The following is a 21,540-nucleotide window of genomic DNA, read 5'->3' as shown; positions in this document are numbered from 1 at the left end:
AAGCAATTACAAACATGCTTGAAACAAATGAAAAAAAACAGAAAGTTGAAGCACAGAAATAGAAAGTCTCAGCAAAGAAATATAATATAAAAAGAAAAACAAAATGGAAGTTTTAGAACTGTAAAATAACCAAAATATGAAAAACTCAATGCACTCAACAGCAGAATGGAGGAGAGAGAGGGAAGAATCAGTGAGCTGAAAGAATAATAGAAATCATACAATCTGAACAACAGAAAGAAAATAGACTGAAAAAAATTAACAGAGCCTGAAGAACCTGTGGGACTATAACAAAAGATTGAATATTAATGTCATCAGAGTCCTTGAAGGAGAAGAGGAAAAGGGCAGTACTGAATTACTCAAAGGAATAAAGGCTGAAAACCTCTCAAGTTGGCAGAAGACATAAACCTACAGATTCAAGAAGGTGAATGAATTCTAAACAAGAGAAACCCACACCAAGACACATCATAGTCAAACTATAAAAACCAAAGACAAAGAAAAAATCTTGACGGCAGAGACAGGAATCACAACTTACCAACAGGGGAAAAACTATTCAAATGATAGCAGATTTTTTATCAGAAACCATGGACACCAGAAGGAATACAATATTTTTTAAATGCCGAAAGAAAAGAATTATCAAGTGAGACTCCTGTCTCCAGAAATAAGTCCAAAACCCAGAAAACTATGGACCAACATCCCTATAAACACAGACACAAAAATCCTTAACTAAGTGTTAGAAAAGAAAATTTAGCAATATGTAGAAAGAATTGTGCATATGACCATGTGGGATTTATTCCAAGGATGCAAGCCTGGTGCAATATTTGAAAATCAATCAATGTAATCCACCATATAAACAAGGTAAAGAAAAAAAAGTATCATGGGGCTTCCCTGGTGGCGCAGTGACTGAGAGCCCGCCTGCCGATGCAGGGGACGTGGGTTCGAGCCCTGGTCCGGGGAGATCCCACATGCCGCGGAGCAGCTGGGCCCATGTGCCACAGCTGCTGAGCCTGCGCTCTGGAGCCTGCGAGCCACAACTACTGAGCCCACGTGCCACAACTACGGAAACCCGCGTGCCTAGAGCCCGTGCTCCACAGCGGGAGAAGCCACCGCAATGAGAAGCCCGCGCACCAAAACGAAGGGTAGCCCCTGTTTGCTGCAACTAGAGAAAGCCCACAAGCAGCAGTGAAGACCCAGTGCAGCCAAAAATAAATAAAATAAATAAATTTATTTTAAAAAAAAGTATCATGATCCTATTAATTGATGCAGAAAAAAGCATTTGACAAAATTAAACACTCATTCAGGAAAAGTCTCAGAAAAATAGGAATAAAGGGGATCCTCCTCAACTTGATAAAGATCGCCTACAAAAACCCACAGGTAACATTACACTTAATGGTGAAAGACTGAATGCTTTTTCTCTAAGATAGGGAAGAAGGGAAGACTGTCTGGTCTCATCATTCTTATGCAACTTTGTGTTGGAAGTTCCAGCCAGCGCAATAAGGGAAAAAAAGGAAACAAAAGGCATATGGATCAAAAAGGAAGAAACTGTCTCTATTTGCAGTTGGCATGACTGTCTATGTAGGAAATCCCAAAAAAGCTACAAAAGCTTCTAGAAAGAAGAAATATTTCAGTATAAATTAACAAAACATGTACAGGACTGTATGCTGAAAACTACAAAATGCTGATAAAAGAAATTAAAAATTTAAATAAATGGAGAACCATACCATGTTCATGGGGTGGAACACTCAACACAGTAAAGATTTCAATTATCCTCAAATTTATATACAGGTTTAACACAGTCCCTATCAAAATCCCAACAAGATTTTTTTGTGGATATAGGTGAGATTACTCTAAAATTTATCTGAAAAGGAAAGGGAACTAGAATAGCTAAAGCAATTTTGAAAAAGAAGATTTATTACTTAGCCACATACTAATCACCACTATGTGGTACTGGTGGAAGAACAGACACATAGATCAATGGAACAGAACAGAGAGCACAGGAATAAATCCACACAAATATGTCCAAGTGATATTTGACAAAGATGCAAAAACAATTCGATGGGAGAAAGATAAAAAACTTTTCAACAAATAGTGCTGGTGCAATCAGTCATCAATAGGCAAAAAATGAATGTCAACCTAAGTCTCATACCTTATATGGATACTCACTGGAAATGGATTCATGGATTTAAATGTAAAACTGTAAAACTTTTAGGAAAAAAAAACCTAGGAGAAAATCTTCAGGTTCTAGTTCTAGGCAAACGGTTCTTAGACTTAACACCAAAAGCGTGACTCAAAAAACGAAAAAATGAACAATTAGACTTTATCAAAATTTGAAACTTTTGCTCTGTGAAAGGCTCTATTAAAAGAATGAAAAAACAAGCTATAAACTGGGAGAAAATATTTGCAAGCCACATATTCAACAAAGGGCTAGTATCTAGAATATGTCAAGAATTCTCAAAACTCAACAGAAAATATACCAAACAATCCAATTAGAAAACAGATAAGACATGAAGAGACATTTCACCAAAGAGAATATACAGGATATACAGATGCAAATAAACACACGAAAAGATGTTCATTGTCATTAACCGTTAGGAAAATGTAAATTAAAAACATGATACATCACTATACACCTATAAGAATAGCTAAAATAAAAATAGTAACACCACCAAATTCTGACAAGGATAAAGAGAAACTAAATCCCTCATACATTGCTGCTGGGGATGTAAAATGGTACAGCCACTCTGCAAAGCAGTTTGGCAGTTTCTTATAAATCCAAACACGTGACTACCACGTGACCCAGCAACTGCACTTCTGGGCAGTTATCCCAGAGAACTGAAAACTTATTTTCACACAGAAACCTGTACACAAATGTTTACTGCATCTTTTATCTGTAATAGCCGAAAACTGGAAGTAACTCAGATGTCCTTCATAGATGAATGGTTAAACAAACTGGTACCTCCATACCATGGAAAATTGTTCAGCAATAAAAAGGAATAAATGACTGACACATACAATAACCTGAATGAATCTCCAGAGAATTATAAAGAGTGAAAAAAGCCAATCTCAAAAGATTATCCACTGTATGATTCCATTCATATATCATTCTCAGAGTGACAAAATTATTGAAATGGAGAACATATAAGTGATTGCCAGGGGTTCAGTAGGGAGTAGAGGTGGGAGGAAAGTGGAGGCGGCTACAAAAGGGCACCATGAGGGATCTAGTGGTGATAAAAATGGTCTGTATCTTGACTGTATCAATGTCAGTATCCTAGTTGTGCTATTATACTAAAGTTTTGCTATTATACTAAGGTTTGCAAGATGTTACCACTGGGGGAAAGTGGGTACTGGATAAATGCGCTATCTCTATTATTTCTTACAACTGTGTGTGAATCTATAATTATCTCAGAATAAAAAAGATTAATTAAAAACATTCAAGATAGTAATTACCCTTGGGTGACGTAGCAGCTAGAAGGAGTTCTGGGGTCCTGATAATTTGGGGGTTTGGGGTTTTTTTGTTTTTGTTTTTATCTGAATCTTTATTAAATGGAAGTATTCACGTTATAAAAAGTCAGTGAACTATATTATTTTTCAACAACAAAAAAAGAACTTAAAATATGAAGCGAAAAAGAAAAGAGATGAAAGCAGGAGAGAAAAGACAAGACAAATATAGGATCACCCAGAAAGTCAAGTACCTAAAAAACAGGAACTCCAAGAGAAAAACAGAGAAAATTGAGAGATGGGAATCTTTTTAATTCAAGAAAATTTCTCAGAACTGAAAGATATATGAGTTATCTGAAATGACCATGGAGTACTTAACACAGTGGATAAAATACATCCAAGCCGAAGTACATCATCAAGCTTTCAGAACATCAGAACAAAACAGACGGCCCTACAAACTTTCAGAGAATAAAATGTGTCACATACTAAGGATCAGGGACCAGAATGGCTTCAGATATCTCAACAACACTGGAAGCTGTACTCAACCCAATTATCATTCAAGTTTATAGGTAAAAGAAAGACATTTCACATATGCAATTTCTCAAAAGAAATGTACCTCTCATATACCCTTTCTCAGGTTGTGCACTGCCAAAACAAGGGGATAAAACAAGAGAGAGTAAGACATGGAATTTAGAAAATAAGAGAACTAACATAGGAGAGAGGCAAAGGGAATACGGCATGCTGGTGACTGGAGATCCCAGGATGACACAAAAGGCGGCCAGTGTAGCTGGGTCAGGTGTGCAGGTTCCAGGAGAGGCTTTGTCAGCAAAGTGACACCGGCAGAATACCAATACATTTGAATGTCCTAAGAGGAAGTTTAGACCACTGGTGAAGAGTTCAGGGATGAATTACTGGTATGTTTAGAGAAAGGTAAACAAAACACTGTAAGAAAACAAAAAGTTGCACAAGAAAAGAAAAATAATCATAGTTTACTACATGTCTCAGCTTCGATCACAGAGTCATACTAACGTAAGTAGTGACTACTGAACTAACCAAAATTGCCACGTAACCATATGGGGAAGATAGGGAAATGAGAAGGCTGAATGGGCACAGAGAGCCGGGGCAGCATGGAGAGTAACTCTGTATCTTCCATAGTGGGAAGACAACAGATAATGCCTACATTTAAAAATCATGAATTAAGAATACAAGCTTTTTATTTCAAAATGCACTGGTGACTATCAAAATAATCACCTTAAAGGCAGAGAACGTAGTTGCCTCTGGAGGGAAAATGAGGAGGGATGTCGTAGAAGTCTGATTTAAAAAAATAAAAGAAACAAGTCTTGTAAACTTGCTAATTTTTTTTAAAAAGCTTTGTACATGCATAACTCACTTAAAAAATAAAAAGCAAAGCTAAAAAAGAAATATGCAGGCACATGGGCTTTGTCTTGGTACAAGATAATCAAAAGCAGCTGCTAGTATCTTTCTATCACAGACTAAAAATAGTTTTCAGAATTGTACAGAACGAATTCTGACTGCATGAATTCCTGTCAGGTGGCTTTTATTTAATTATCCTCCATAAATCAACTACTGCTTCTATAACAAGTAGGTCAGAGAAGGACACAAAGTTACCTTTAAAAAGCATAATTCCCAAATTGTTCAAGTGATGATGAAGAACTGAATCAACCTCCAAATGCTAATTCAAAGCTGCAAAATATATTACATTAGGAGGTTGATTTAAACCTTGATGAGTGACTTCCCCTAAACCATTCTTTCCTCTCCATCTGATTCAAATGATTTTTAATTATCATAGGTTATGCAAAGTTTCTCTTGTTAACATGAGTCCAGATGTTAAGTAGTTCTCAAAATATCAACAAATGCAAAGTAGTGAAGAAAATGTTCCTGTAATATGGCATTCAGTACCTTTTATATGAATGTCACATTCAGTAACTTTTATATGAATTTCAAATTTAAAAATACAAACAAACAAAAACTTTTAGTTTCAACTCTGGACATTAGTGTTTAGACTCAATATTTTCAGGTCATATTTAGATACTATGAAAAGAAACTGAAATAATCACATTGTGAACAAAGAAACAAAATAAAGTATAACTATAGTCATCTGTGTAATCAAAGGATCAGGGACAAAAAAGAAACAAATGAACCCCCCAAAAACCTCTGCATTTTAATAAAATTAACATATGCCCCAAAGCAGGGCATGCTTTGGATGACTTAGATTACATTTAATTTGCCATAAAGATTGATAGAATAAGTATAAGGAGCAGTTAGAATATTCACATGCTGTATGAAGTACTTAACCTGTTTACAAATCTAGGGGAGAATTTTTTTATTTAATAGTCCACCAACATGAACCCATTAAGCTAATGTTTTGTTTTAAACTTCTGAATCTTAAAGATTTTTTTTAAAGAAACTTTAAAAAAGAGAGAAAACATTTCAAATTATAAACAGAAATAAATCTATGAATTTCTCTAGAAAAATCTATATTACAGGTTTGCAGTTAATCCTACTTGGATAAGAAGGGCTTTTGTTTGTTTTTTAGAAAAGCAGAAAAGTTTTCTCACTTGGCACTCTCTAATGATAGTAATCAACATCGTTACTGTGAACATATATAACACAGCCTTTTAAAACCTGGAAGGGCATTCTACTAGTACCTACACTGAGTCATTAAAAAATAGTAGGTATTTCTGAATTATTGATGAGGGGTGATGAAATCATTCTTGTTAAAATTGATAGCTTTCTTCATTAAATATTTAAATTAAAGCTGCTCAAAAATACATTGAGTTATCCACAAATACATGAGTATGGAAATGGATTCAACTTCTGAAGAAAGAAAATCTTAAACCTGAATATATTACTTGGAATAATAATCGCCAAAGGTCAGATCTGCCAATGCTATGATAATGTGTGCTCTAATGTAGCAGTGACATAACTACCAGTGATGGAGAGGAAACAACCCATGGATTACACAGAAGGGACATTCCTCCTGGCACCACTGCTATCAACACGATGTTGCCCAGAGACCAGGACTGAAGCTGCAAAATGGGGAAATCCACTTCCTGAACCCTCAGAGCTAGCTCTACCCTGTCAACTCTTACTGACCACTCTCTATGCCTCTGAGCAATGTGAATCCCAGAGCAGAACTCTAATCACTGCTGCAATGTATTCCTAACACAGACATACAGGAGCTCCTCTAAATAAGCCTTCGCATCCTGGTATTTACATACTATACTGTGAACATTCAGTTCAACCCCCAGCATTTTCCAGAATAGAGCTTTCCTCAGAAGCACAGCACTCAATGTCAATTCCAACAGATCTTTTTTCAATAAGGATTGCTTTAGCATCTGCTACACATTTAGCCAATGTCATGAAAAAGAAATATAAGGTTGGTTTTACAACAGTTACACGTGCTACAAGGGCATTAAGGTGTGCAAAGGTGAATGACTATTTTGGAACCTTCCTCTTCCTTTTGGAGCATTTTGACGTGGCTCCTTTATGGCTACATCAAATTGTGAAAGAATCAAACTCGTTCTAGTTTTGTCAGCCCCGATTCTCTGGAGTCCAGTTTGAGCCCTGCAGGCACTCAGTGCTACACCCACAGGCTCCGCACAGCTGCTAGCAACAGCATTCCACTTGGACTGAAACTCCTCCCGGAACCCAGAACCTGCTGTCCTTGTCATTCTTGATGGACCTTTCCCAGGCTCACAGCAAAACCTGTCTGCTAGGTGACAAACTGATTCATACGGTGGTTAATTCAAAGCCTGTGGTTGTCCCCCTTGGACAACATTTTTGTATTTTAATAAGGGTTTTCAGTGGGCTATATTATTCTCACTATTATTACTAACTACACCACCACAACACTTAAACAACATTGCTATGGGCTTAAAATGTACTAACTCATTATTCCTCACAACTGTTCTCTGGGGTGAACATGATTACTTTCCTCACTTTACAGATGAGGAAACTGAGGCACAAAGAAGGTAAATAATTACCCCAACGTCACATAGGGAATATGCAGCAGAGCTGGGATTCAAATCCAGACAGTCTGTGCTCTTAGCAGGTACTGCCTGTCAACCCACTGTGCCGCTACTAGACAAAGAGGTCTTGGGCCTCGAAGACGTTATAGTTGACAAGGTGAGCCCAAAACACAAGGAAGATTTAAATGACAAGTCAGAGGAATAATACAAGAGAAGTCACAGAACACTGCATAATTAACCAAAAATGTTACTGATAACAGGGGTGCTTCTGGAGTTCAGAGTAGAGAGTCCAAACTCCAGATGGGAGTTGTCGAGAGAATGAGGGACTTAACTTGAACCTTGAAAGATGTGTACGATTTGCCTTAGACAAAGGATGGAAAAACTACTCCAGGATGGGGGAAAGAAAAGACAGCAAGAGATCCTTACAAGGTTAATACTGGGGCTGAAGGGCAAACGAGGCTAGCAAACAGCAATACATTACAGATGCCCTCAAGTATAAAGCTGAGGGATGACTGGGTAGAATACAAAATACTACATTAGAGAGTTATAGTGAAGATAAAGACATGCTTTTTTTTTTTAATCCCACAAGCATGAATTTAACACCAACCATTAAATGGGATGCATGCTTGGTGACCAATAATTCAAATGGTGTAAAGACGCAGTCCCTGCTATCAAATCCAGCGGAGAGAAAGAGAGGCGGGGGTCTCTCCACAACCATAACCTGCTGTGCCAAATGTTAAAATAGGTGCAAGCAGGGGTGACACAGGAGTCTCTGGGGTGGGGCCTTAAGGGGAGCCTTAGTGGATGAGTAAGCGTAACCCACAAAGGAGAACCATGGGAGGTGCTGATCAAGAAAGGCCTTCTGCAGGATGCCAAGGGGTTCCTGAGTCGGGAGTGAGAGACTGGCCGAGATTGGGATCCTAGCTCGGCCACTGTCGAGTTCTGTGGCCTTAGGAAAGCTTTTAACTTCTCTAAGTCTTACTCTTCCTCATCTACAAAATAAGGAACATAATAATATTTTTCCATTAGGGTAGCCGTGAGGATGAAAAAGGATAATGCGTGTTGAGCTCTTAGCACAGCGCCTGATACGTAAGAACTTGTGTGTATTATGTATTTTGAGTATAATGGGGAGCCTCCAAAGAGAACTGAACGGGAGAGTAGAAGGGCCACATTTGTATTTTACAAAGATCATTATAGCTTCAGTGTGGAAAAGAGATTGGCAGGGTTCTGCCACTGCAACCTCTACTAAGGATTCCCTAACATCTGACCTTCTATTTTAGTGTAACACTAATTGCAAATACTGATATCCTGTGATGGAATCATTTTAGACAGTACTTTATGAACTGAATCTAAGGCAATTTTTTATAACATCTGGAGATACAATAAACTTGCAGTATTTTCCTGACTCCTTCCTCTACTTCTGAAGATTACTCCCACACCTGAGCTGTTGCATGATGTAGGGGTAATTTTATTGCTCTTTTTATAGATATTTCCTGTTTGCCCAACTAGATCATAAACTCTTTGAGGGAGGAATCCAGTACTTAGCATACTGCCCTTTATTCTTGTAAGCTCTCAATAAATATTGGCTATTTTTGACAAATACCTGATGGCAAAATACACATAAGATTTTACTAAAGCTTAAGGTGACAGACATTAATTTTAGGAAGTGCAGAGAGAAGTCTCAGTTGCTCTCCTGGCTTTGACAAAGCACTGCCTCTTTGAGCCTCCCTTTCCTCATTGTAAAATGGAGACTAAAAACACAAACCAGAGTCAATTAACTCTCAGAGGGGTTCTAGGGCTTAAATGAAATAATGTATGAAAAAGCATTTTTCTAACTCAAAAGCAACAGAGCAACATTCGGTGGCAGTGGTGGCTGTGATCTCATTCCAGGGCATGATATTTCATTACAATGCTGGGCCTTATTTTACAATCACTCCAAAAGCATTCTTCCCAAGTGATCTCGTAATCCCTGGCACCACCCTTGAACCCCGGAACCCAGCTAGCATTTTATCCATCATGGCTCATGAATTTACATCCATATCCATTTCCATGACCACAGCCTAGTTGGGAGGTGGGATGGGTGCACAGGCTTATTAGAGAACACATTGTTGGATTATGGACTAGAATGATAATTAAGTATCCACAGCAAGAAATAACTATTCATTTAAAATATAGCCCCCTGGGACTGAGTGAACTGATGAGGATGATTATAATTTTTGTGACTTTCTGTTTGAATAAAAAAAAAAAATCCCACAAGGACTCAGAGGCAAAAAATATACAAATCAATTTTCACTGCAAAGTAAAGGAGGTGTTACAGTGGAGGATTACTGGACTGAATGTCAATATTATGACACAGTATGAGTGTGTTTCATGTTTGGTTAATTGCAATCATTGTTGCTTTTGTTGTGGTCATCCATTTACAATGCTTGGTGTCAGTCTATTTATCTCTTGTAAAAATAAAATACAGTGTGTGTGTGTGAAAAATAAAATAATAACCAGGTGTCTTTGGGCAAGTTATGTTACCACTCAGGTCAGTGTCCGCACCTGTAAAGTGGGAACAGGGGCACAAGCGCAGCCTATTTCACTGGGCGATTAAGAGGATTGACTGTGCTTAGAAAGGGTGTCATGTCATAACTGAGAGGGTGAGCACTAGAGGCTGAAAGATGAGTTTTGAAGCGATTACTAGCCACATGGCTTTGGCCAGGTTTCTAACCTCTTCACCTCTTAGGTTTTACATTTATAAATCTGTAAATCTCATTCGCACTAAACTCTTAGGATTGCTGCAAGGAATAGAAGAAAAAAACGGATGTGACAGGTTAATAGGGCTGGTACATGGTATGCTCTTAATAAATGGTAACTTTAAGAAAAAAATAAAAAAATAAAATATAGCCCCCTGGGACTTCCCTGGTGGTCCAGTGGTTAAGACTCTGCGCTCCCAATGCAGAGGGCCCGGGTTCCATCCCTGGTCAGGGAACTAGATCCCGCATGTCCCAACCCAGAGCCCACGTGCCGCAACTAAGATGCCGTAGGCTGCAACGAAGATCCCGCGTGCCTGTGCCTCAACTAAGACCTGGCGCCACCAAGTAAATAAATACTAAAAAATTTAAAAACTATAGCCACCTTAGGAACACTTTAATTATATCTGTAACATAATAAATACGAAAGAAAGGAGATGAAGCCTACTCTAACATATTTCCCTTCACCTACTAAGATGGTAAAAAGAACAAATTATTTTCACGGGGGGTAGGGTGGGGGGCGCAGGGGCGTGGCATAGACTTTAACCCTAAAGGTGGTTTTAGTAATAAAAGCCAAGGGGGTTTTCACTTTCACTTTGTGGAAGACACATTTGAATGTCAATAAAAAATTTGTAATATAGGTCCTTAGACCTTATCAACCATCATGGAAGCAGATTTCTATTTATTCGTTTTAGGCTTTTGATTAAATATTGTGCCAAGAGCTTACAGTATAAATTTGAAGCAGGCCCCCAAACCTCGTTTCCTTCTCAAATAAACTTCCTAATACTACCAAATGTCAAATAGATAGCTAGTGGGAAGCAGCCGCAAGCACAGGGAGATCAGCTTGGTGCTTTGTGACCACCTAGAGAGGTGGGATAGGGAGGGTGGGAGGGAGACGCAAGAAGGAGGAGATATGGGGACATATGTATATATATAGCTGACTCATTTTGTTATGAAGCAGAAACTAACCCACCATTGTAAAGCAATTATACTCCAATAAAGATGTTAAAAAATAAATAAATAAAACAAGCCCAGTGTGAGGAACAAGTAACAGTTCATAGTACAGCATGGAAGAAAAAGGTTTTTTAAAATATATTTATATCTTGTTTCTCCAACCAAAAAAAAAAAAAAATCCAATAGGTGTTGAAAATAGGAAGTAAAATTAATTGAATATGCTGCTGCTGACACTCTGCATTTATTTGTCAAGAAGGAAAACAATGTAAGGATTTAAGGGGGCCACAGAAACTTTGTAAAAATAGAACCAGTGCATAGTCATCTCTCTCTAAACCAAAATCAATAGCCAGACACGGCAATGAAATTGTTTGTTTAAAATAACCAAACTCCTGAACAGCCGGGTTTCCAATATTCATTGTACTTCAATTGCTGAAGCTTAGAAACCATTTTCCCATTGAAATAATCTTACAAATAGTGGTGGTACTCAGATTACTGAACCAAGAGTGCTAACCTCAGTGTTACAAAGCGCATAACTTCAAAATTGGGGGAAATTCTTCTACTTTTCAATCTGGAATGCCAGCAACAGGTCTCGAAAGACAAGCCCACCCAGAGCTTCCCTACCCACTCCCCTCCAGCCATGAGCCACAGAAGTGGGCATGGACTCACCGGCCACTGGCTTCCTCCAGGGCAACAGTTCTAGCCTGTGGGAGCCATGGAGTTACTGCCAGTGGTCTTTGAAAGCACTGAATAAATGTGTCATACATACATGTTCCACTCATTTTCAAATGTATATTGATGCTACCATCATACATGTATTTCTCTAATAAATGTTTATGCAATTCCTATTAGCTTTCCAACATTATGCAGTTTCTCAGATTGGGAACCCTACAAGTGCAATTATTTTCATGTGGGAGCCTGAGAACTATGCCAGCATTGCAACGGTGTCTTCAAACACCTTCTAGGTAATAGAACAGGTACCGGGTTAGAAGAGGAGAGAAAGAGGGAAGGCTGGAACCCGGTCAGCATGGGCATAGGCCACAGTGAAAGCAGAAGCCACAGCAAGTCAACTCTTGTCATTTGAAAACTGTCTCTATTATCAAATTATTTACTATTTTAATGATTATAAACACAATTTTTGTTTCTTTGCCAAGAAGCTAACACAGAAAAATCTTAGCTTATCTTTTTTTTTTCTTTTCTTATCTTTTCAAAGTATAAAACAAAGATTTTTTTAAAGACTGACATTGAAAGCTACGTTGTTTACTTAAAGTTTTAGATTTTCCTCTATAAATTATTGCTTGCTATACTTGAGAAGCAATTAATACAGAATATATATGAGTAAAAAAGAAATTAAAATTCTATTAAAATGTTTTTTGGTTTATTTTTAAACCTAGTTATGTGAATGCTTGTTCTATACACACAGACACACATTTAATTTTTTTTTCAAATCTTTTCAGAAAAGGACTTGGGCAAATACAATTAATATAGGACTACGGGTCCAAAATCTAAAAATACTAGGAACACAGGAAAAGTAGACTGTGGAAAAATAAGAATTATAATGAGAAATAAAAATACAACTCCAGGTATTGGTACTATAACACTATATGTATGTAAAATAATGCTATATTTATAATGGGTGCTTGATAAATGCTTATTCAATAAAAGACTGGTATTATTATGTGGCTATTCTGGCACTATTAGACACTGAGAAACTTAAGAGGCTTAAAGAGTATACAGTCTATCTATAAGACAAGGCATTCTAAACAGAAATTTATAGGTGTTTCTTTCTCAGACATATCTTTTACGAGTTTACAATCTAGATGAAAATACAGACCTCAAAGTTTAAGATACATTCTTCTATAGACATGTAGCTACCGTCAATGACTCTTCTTTATATCCCCTAAGCACACTATAGTCTAAAATAATCATTTATATCCTAAGCACATTCCAGCATACGTAATCTAAAATTATCTTGCTTCTTATGCTGTTAGGACTCTGATAAATTGAGAAGTACCAAGTGCTATCAGTTTCTTTCAGAAAAAGATTTATTACCTAGCCCATTAAAGAAATGAGATACTTCAATAAACATGCCATACTAATATTTTTGAAAATGAGATTATTCAATGCTGGTAAAGATGAAGATCGATAGTCACTCTCATTAACTGAGAGTAGAAGTATAGTCTTTCTAGAAGGCAAGGATTTAAGTGTATGGATGTTTATCATAACGATCAAAACTGAAACAAAGTGAGCAATCAGTAATAGAAACAGTTAAATAAATTATGGTATGTCCACATGAGAGAAAAATAGAAACTTACATCCACAGGATGGAAAAACTGCAGTTAATTAATAGAACTTAAATAGAATTAATAGAATATGGGGAAAAGCTCATGATCTGTGCACTGCATTAAGTGAAAAAAAGCAAGACACAAACCTGTATATATTGTAAGAGTTTATATTTGTAACTCTATGTACTTCATAAAAACTATACTTTAGAAAAAGATATGAAAACAATACCAAAATATTACTAGGGGTTATCTCTCAGAAGTAAAATTAGGAGTTACTTTAATTTTTTCTTAGACTTTACTGGATTTTTCTCCAATGAGCATATATCACTTTTAAAATATATATTTGGGACTTCCTTGATGGCACAGTAGTTAAGAATCTGCCGGCCAATGCAGGGAACACAGGTTCGAGCCCTGGTCCAAGAAGATCCCACATGCCTTGGAGCAACTAAGCCCGTGCGCCACAACTACTGCGCCTGTGCTCTAGAGGCCGCGAGCCACAACTACTGAGCCCGCGCACCTAGAGCCCACGTGCCACAACGAAGAAAAGCCACCCCAGGGCGCAGTGGTTGAGAATCTGCCTGCCAATGCAGGGGACACGGGTTCGAGCCCTGGTCTGGGAAGATCCCACATGCCGCGGAGCGACTAGGCCCGTGAGCCACAACTACTGAGCCTGCGCGTCTGGAGCCTGTGCTCCGCAACAAGAGAGGCCGCGATAGTGAGAGGCCCGCGCACCGCGATGAAGAGTGGCCCCCGCTCGCGGCAACTAGAGAAAGCCCTCGCACAGAAACGAAGACCCAACACAGCCAAAAATAAATAAATTAATTAATTAATTAATTATTTTAAAAAAAGAAAAGCCACCACAGTGAGAAGCCCGCGCACCACAATGAAGAGTAGCCCCTGCTCGCCGCAACTAGAGAAAGCCCGCGCACAGCAACGAAGACCTAACGTAGCCAAAAAATAAATAAATACGTTTTTGAAAAATAATAAAATACATATTTAAAAGGCATTATTTGAAATACAAGGTATCTGAGTGATAACTGGGACACCTTGACCCTGTAGTTCCTGGAAGGTCACTTGGAGGTGCTCAGTTGAAGTCTGCCTATCCTTGTGCTGATTCTGCTCACCAGTAGAACAACTGAAAGGGCCAGTTATACAAGAGCTTTGAGATACTCTTAAAGATATTACACCTTCAAAAAGGAGAACCTCATTAATAGGAAATAAAATTTAAAAGTGTGTCATTTTTACCCCTTTGATACTCTTTTATTCAAACTCCCTCATAAAGGTGAATTTGGGCTCCATCTGTTCATCAGTTAAACACGATTCCACAGAAAGCATTTTGAAATAGAAGAAGGCACCCCACAATAGCTACAGAAGCTTGGCTATGGTGGATCAGATCAGTGCACTTCTTTAAAAGTCATAGGTAGTGTCCACATCGCTCTGTATGGTTCTGCTTTAAGTGTTCAGTGTGGGGCTTTGGGGCTTGGCTCTGTTGAGCGAGGCCTTATTTACCTTGGGCCAAGTGTGTTCTACCTTAACCTTGGGCCTAAAAAAGCCCAGAGCAGTTATAGGAGAAGAATTCGCCACATGGCTCATAGGGACTCACTCCTCCTCTGTTCTGGGGCTCAGAGTTCCCCTGGAAGTCCTGGACTCTGCCGCTCCATTTTCGCTCTTCACCCCAAAGTGGCCACGTGGGGAAAGTGGGGTGGGGGGCACCCAGGTCCCTCTACAGAACCACGCAGGGAGTTAACTACTAGCCTAGGCTTCTCACTCACTTTCGCTGGGCACAATTAACCCACAAATCAGGTTTGTTGAGACACCACCAGTTCCTCTTTCCAGTTCCCCTTTTATCCCCAACAAAGCCACACCAGAGCTCCCTCGGCCACTGCTGACTCATAACGTCCCATCTCCCTCTCCCCCAAGATCCACTCTTGGTCTCACATCAAAACATTTCCTCAGAGTCATTCAAAGCTGGACTTCCCTGATTTCTACTTGCACATCATTCCCTGAATTTGTCTCCCCTACTCAAACACAGGCCAGAACAAATGTCAAAAAAGATGTCTCGGCCATCCTTTACTCAATCCTCTTTTATATCTCTGGAATACGGTTTTTGTAAGAGCCTAGATTTCTTCCCATCTTTGCCCCATTCTCTCCCCTTCCTAAATACAGCAGGACCACCAGGTCACAAGGCAGTACAGGCCAGTCATTCACATTTCCAAACCTTAACTCTCTTCAACACAATCATCAGCACATCTATGGCTCAGCCATATTCACATTACAGTAGACAAAGGCAGATGAAAGCTACTTTTAATACACAACATTTGGGGTATTTTTTGTTGGTGCTGAGGTAGGGGTGTGTGTGTGTGTGTGTGTTTGCATGCTATTTAGAGCCACAAACTAGCAACCAGAGTTGCAATAGCTATAGCAGACACATATTAATATATAGGTTCAAAGTTTAGGTGTTCCACATTTTTTATGTTTTGGTTTGGTTTAGTTTTCTATTGGGCTCAACGCCAATAAATCAATATCTTAGCAAATGACTCTGATAGTTTCCAAAAGCTACCCAGCCAAGTAACTTAATTTAAACAATGCCATTTTACAAAGTAGTAAATAAGCATCTTATAAATACAGAGAAGGAAAACCAGCTACAAAGCAAAGCTACTGAAACCCAACAATAGGGCTAAGTACTGGATAACATGTCATTCAGGATTTAGGACAACAAATCAGGCTGACACAGGCATTCTCACCCTCCAAAATGCCAGTAAAGTATAATAAATGGCCAAAGACAGCTCATGTTGGGTAATTAAACATGAAGGAATCATATCCAAATGGAATGTTCTTGATGGAGACATTAAGGGTGTTTTCTTTGCCCCACAGAGAATTCACAGCAGATGTGTACATCTGCATTTCCCAGGAATCCAAAATGCTGTGCCCTGGGAAATAACACATTCATTTTGCTTTGAGGAAAAGGTTTTACCAAAACTGGCTTTGTACTAGGGTAGGATTTTGCACTTGATTTCTGGGTTTAAAGAGAACCTACTGAGCAACAAAGTTTCCTAAATCAAAAGACTGAGATTTCCCTCAGCCCAAAACATAATTAGAACCTTAAATGAAACGTTGGATGACACCTAAAATTGTCAGAATATCTCTTCTGCAAAATAATTTTACAATTATGTTTTTCTCGGGATTGCCTATTACGTTTATAATGAACCAACCTTATTCACTTTTCCTTTGGGTACAAAACACAAGGAAGAATGTGTTTTCTTGATTCTGAAAAGTCTGAATGTATTTGATTCTGGATTTCTAAGTCTTAGCAGGGAAATGTGTTAATTTTTAAGGATTCTAAGCAATGATTTTTATTAGTATTACATAAAACAGAATTGTGGGATTTGTATATATACATCGGTATGTATATATACACATCAGACAAGATTATGTACATATATGCATATGTATATGTATCTATACATATATATGTATGTTTATATATGCATCAGACTAGATTAACTTGACAACTTCCTGCTCCTGAAATTATGTTACTAAAAATAATTACACCTGAAGTCATCCAGAATGCCGTAATTTCAGGAAATGACACAGCAGGTAAATTTATTTCTCCTACTCCTACCTTCTACATAAAGAACAATTATGCTTTAAAAAAAGACAGCCACCACTAGCAAGAGCAGGAAGAAATTCTTATCACCCTATCCAGCAGGTAAATTGGGGTGGGTGCACCAAAGCATTCTTATTGGGGAGGAAAATTGGGGGTGCTGGAGAACACCCTATAGATACTGTTAGAAAAGGTAAAACTTAGTCATCCAAGACTCGTCACCCTTTGCTCCTACACATGCAATTCCCAGAATACCACCTTCCTCTTGGATCTCCTGAGTCTCATATTTCAGTTCTCTAACATTACAGAGTTTAGGCACATTCAATTTTTTTATTTTTGATTTTTATTAAGTGAATCAATTCTATTCCTTTTGTTTCTCTTTTTAGTTTCTATAATAAAAGAACAAATGCTTGTTGCAAAAAAAGCTTTTTAAGCCCAAACATAACTTTATAAGGTAAAAAGTAAAAGTACCCTCTTCTCTTTACCATCTGAACCCACTTCCTTCAGGAAGGCACTGTCAACAGTTTGGAGACAACAAGGTATATGTGTGCTTGTATGATGGTTTGTATATAAATCTCTTCCTTTTTTCACTTACCATATCATGATGTTTTCCCAAGACAATGTGCCAAGCAGCTAACAAATACATTTACATCTATTGCATTTCTCCCTTTCCCTACAATGAGACTGCTAAATCAAGATTTACTGAATATCAAAAGAAGTCAAACAAAAAACCTGTCAGCCTAATACTAAATGTATCTGGTTATATTCATTTTTACACTTGCCTTCAACCTAAAAATGGTGAGAACAAATGGGTAAACATACATGCATAAATATATATGCACTATACAGATTATCTTACACAGATAAATGTTAACATATGTAATGTGTGTATGTTGAAATGAAATTAATATTCAAAGGCAAGAAGCAAAGGAAGGCACCTGCGTAGGTGGTAAGACTTAATGGGTCCTGAATAGGGAGGGACACCGTGTGGAAATTTCCTGGGCTTTGGAGCCAGAGACACGGGGTCAAACCTAACTCCACCTCTTACTGATTACGTGGTTTGTGTAAGTTCCTTAACCATTCGAGCTTCCTTTTCATCATCCATAAAATGCGACAAGACTTATCTTACAGAGATATAGAAATTAAGTGTTTAAGATGGTGTCTTGAACATACTAAGTGCTCAAAAAATGCCTTATTACTGTTAATAATCCAGAAATTATATATGCTAGACTTGGTAATCCAATACCTCATATCACCAAATACCTGCAAACCTTGCTGTTTCGTTTATCTTTGTGTTTTGGTTTGCCTTCATGTTTTTACATTTACCTTATTCATACAGATACAGAAAGTGCCTTAGAAATAAATTCCTGTAAACATGCTTAGTAGCTTTAATGCATTATTGAAATATGATCCTTTCTCCTCCTACTCCCCCAGGGGGTCTTGCCCTGGGCTCAGCAGCAATGTCCCAGCTTCCTCCTAAAAGCAATCTTAAGTTTTACTTACAACTTGTGGTAAACACAAGCCATCTGACTACCACAAAATAACTGAAAATATCTTCCGTGTCTGCTGACGACCATCAGCTTAAAGTGTCAAAAGCCGACCTTCCCAGTGAGGCTGACTTCCTATCCTCTCCTTTCACTTAACAATGCCATCAATGATGCATACACCCTTAGCAGACTAGTGGCCATGTCTTGGGGAAGAGATGCCCTGCAGGCACCAGAGGACTACCAAAAACACATCTGCTTTTATCACATGTCGTTTGGTCAACTGTACGTCCACCCACCCACCCTTTACATTCATTTATTTTGAAGAGGTTAGATTTCCAGAAAATCCTAAGCTTCTAGAACAACAATTAGGGGGAAGCTTGACCACTGTACTACCCAACCATCTCCTTTTACAGGTGAGAAAACTGAGGCTCAGGAAGATGTGACATGCCCAACAGCATACAAATATTTAGACACCAGTTGGGATTAAAACCTCAACTCTTCAAGGTTCTTTTCTACTACTAATAGGCAAGATTTCATCTGTTCCAGTAGCTCTGTAAAATGTTTAATTATTAAAGATTTTCGGATGAAAGGAAATGTTTGTGGTTGCGAATGCGTGTGGGAGAGGCGAAATGCACCGTGTGCTGGCCTTAAGGGTAATGAATCCACCTGCCTGTCCACGTGCAGATGGGATAAATGAAAGGGAAAGTCGCATTTGGAATTTTTCACCATCCTACTTAAATTTACAGGGAGCTGTGTAGGGGATACAAAGGACCCAAAAGGACCAGAAACCCCGACTGTTATCTCAAAATGGCTCTAGGGACATGTTAGGCCAGGCTGAAGTAAAGCAGCACGGAGGCGGGGAATTTCTCCCAGGATGATAGCAGACAAGGGAAAGAGGTATTTTTTTGCGTATTTATTCACCTGGGTAAGCAGACGCTGTCAATTTCCTCCTCTTGCCACCCAAGTGGCTACGTCCCTGCACTCGGACTGTCTGGTGTTCTCGCCTCCCTCTTTCTCCCGAGGACGGTTATGACAAGGGCGCGAGTGCGGCTGGGCCGAGAAGGGCCTGGACACTGGGGCGCAACCCTCACCCGGCACCCTGGCTGCTGCCGGCGACGGCTTCCTTGGGCAGCGCCTTTGTTTTCCCCACTGCAGTTACGTTTGCGGAAGTGCTGCCCGCGCCGGGCGCACCGTGGGTGCAGGCTGTAGCTGCCCTCAGCGCCCCAAAAGATGACAACCGACTCGGGTCCAAGGGGAGGGAGGCAGTAGCGGGCGAGCGGGGTTGGGAGCGGAGACACCCGCCCCCCCCACGCCCTGACGCCGGGGCCCTCCTCGGAAGTCCCTCCGCGACAGCAGGTGTGCGCGCCGCAGGGGGCTCCTCGCCCTCCGGCCGGGCCCGGCCCCTGCAGGGGAGCCCAGGGTGGGGCTACCCCGCCGCCCCGCCTAGCGCGCCCCCTTCCCCCGCGCGCCGGGCCCCGACTCACCTGCGGCGGGCGGGCGGCGGCGGCCGCGGGAGCTCAGCTGCGCGGGGCGCGGGGAGCCATCTCCCCCGGGCGCGGGGCGGCGGCTCCGGGCGCCGGGGCGGCGGCTGTCGCGACGGCGCTGACCATCTCGGGCGGGTCACTGGTTCCTCGGGGGCTGCGGCGAGGCGGGGCGCGGCGGAGGGATGCGGGCCGGGGGGGACCGGGAGCGGGGAGCCGAACACGCCGGCCGGCGCGACCTTCTCTCCTCCTCCTCCTCTGGCCCGGCCTCCGCCGCTCGCTACCGGCTGGACCCGTTTCAGGGCTGAACGCCGAGGACCCGCCGCCAGGTGCGGCGCTCCGCCTCCTGCGGCGGCGGCGGCGGATGCGTCGACGGCTGCTCCTCCCGGCCTCCCGCCAGCCTTGGCGGCCCCGGGGGACCCGCCGCCCCGGCTCTGCCGGGGAAGCGCGCCGCGAAGGGGGAGAGCAGACGCGAGGGTCTATCCCCAGGTCCCCCCACCCCGGGTCCCGGCTAAGACCCGCCCCACCCCGACCCCAGGCAAAAGATGCAGGCCTAGCTCCGGGGGGAGGGGGCGGAGAGTAGATGGCCGGCTGGTTGGGAATTGTAATAATAATAATAATAACAACAACAGCAGCAACAGTAATAGCCATCGTTTATAAAGCGCTGAGTCAGTGCCAAGCAGAATGGTAACACTATTAATGCGTTGCCTCAGCGTGTCTCGGCCAGCCGTGGCCGTGGCCGACTGTCCTCAGTTGACCCGGGAGAGAGGAGCTTGGCAAGAGACAGGAGGTAAACAACCGGGGTTTCAGGACTCACCGGGGAAGGGCTGAGACTAAAGCACGGTTTCAAACTGAGAAAGTGCTACGGAGTATCTGGCACCTTGCTGAAGAGGTAACCGTGTGTGTCGCATCAGTAACGCAATTATAGTTGTATTTCTGGTTAGACACGCAGAGGGGGTGGGGAGAGTGGAGTTGGCTGTAAAAGGTATCATTCCTTCAGCAAGTATTTTTGGGTGCCTGTGATGGGCCTTTGGGGTGCCAGATCCTGTTCTCAGGAGGCTTATCGTCTTGTTCTGGGAATAACAACAATAATAATGGCAGCTAGCATCGATGAACATTTCTCATACATGAAACACTGTTTAAGTACTATTGAAGCTTTACCGTAATCCTAAAAGTATAAGTACTATTATTCCCATTTTACAACTGAGGAAATCAAGGCTGAAATTCAATGTGACTAACCTAAAATGACTAAATAGTAAAAGGGTGAGAAGTCTTTTATCTCCAGCGTTTAAGCTCTTAACCACGAAATCATACCGATGAGAATTTTATAGGCCCTGAAGCTTTAGGATTTGAGGTCCCTCTTTAGGAAGAATAAAACAAAATTACAAAGTCACTGTGGCCTCTCCTGGAACCTACAAAGGGTCCCTGAAGCTTATGCTCCATTACCCTCATGATAAATCCACTTGCAATACTGATAAAAGCGAAACGATGAAAAGCAGTGAGTGCTCAAGTTTCATATGAAAGAGATTAAGGTGGTTGTTGGACTCTGAGATTGACAGATTTTGGTCTG

The 21,540-nt window shown here is 40.5% G+C and overlaps 1 protein-coding gene across 2 annotated transcripts in view; it reads right to left on the bottom strand.

Annotated features, from left to right (window-relative positions):
- MFSD6 (major facilitator superfamily domain containing 6) overlaps nt 1-20,306 on the bottom strand; it is a 73,010-nt gene extending 52,704 nt beyond the window's left edge. The window contains exon 1 of one of the 2 annotated variants that reach the window (XM_059928373.1): nt 19,974-20,306. The gene's annotated coding sequence lies outside the window, so the exon portion shown is untranslated. Of the gene's footprint in view, nt 1-19,410; nt 19,603-19,973 lie in introns of those variants that run through there. The other variant, XM_059928374.1, reaches the window with a different exon arrangement.
- Between the last annotated feature and the right edge of the window lie 1,234 nt (nt 20,307-21,540).

The sequence above is a fragment of the Balaenoptera ricei genome, chromosome 7, assembly GCF_028023285.1.
Source record: "Balaenoptera ricei isolate mBalRic1 chromosome 7, mBalRic1.hap2, whole genome shotgun sequence".
Taxonomy (NCBI): domain Eukaryota; kingdom Metazoa; phylum Chordata; class Mammalia; order Artiodactyla; family Balaenopteridae; genus Balaenoptera; species Balaenoptera ricei.
This window is presented reverse-complemented; position numbering and strand designations above follow the sequence as displayed.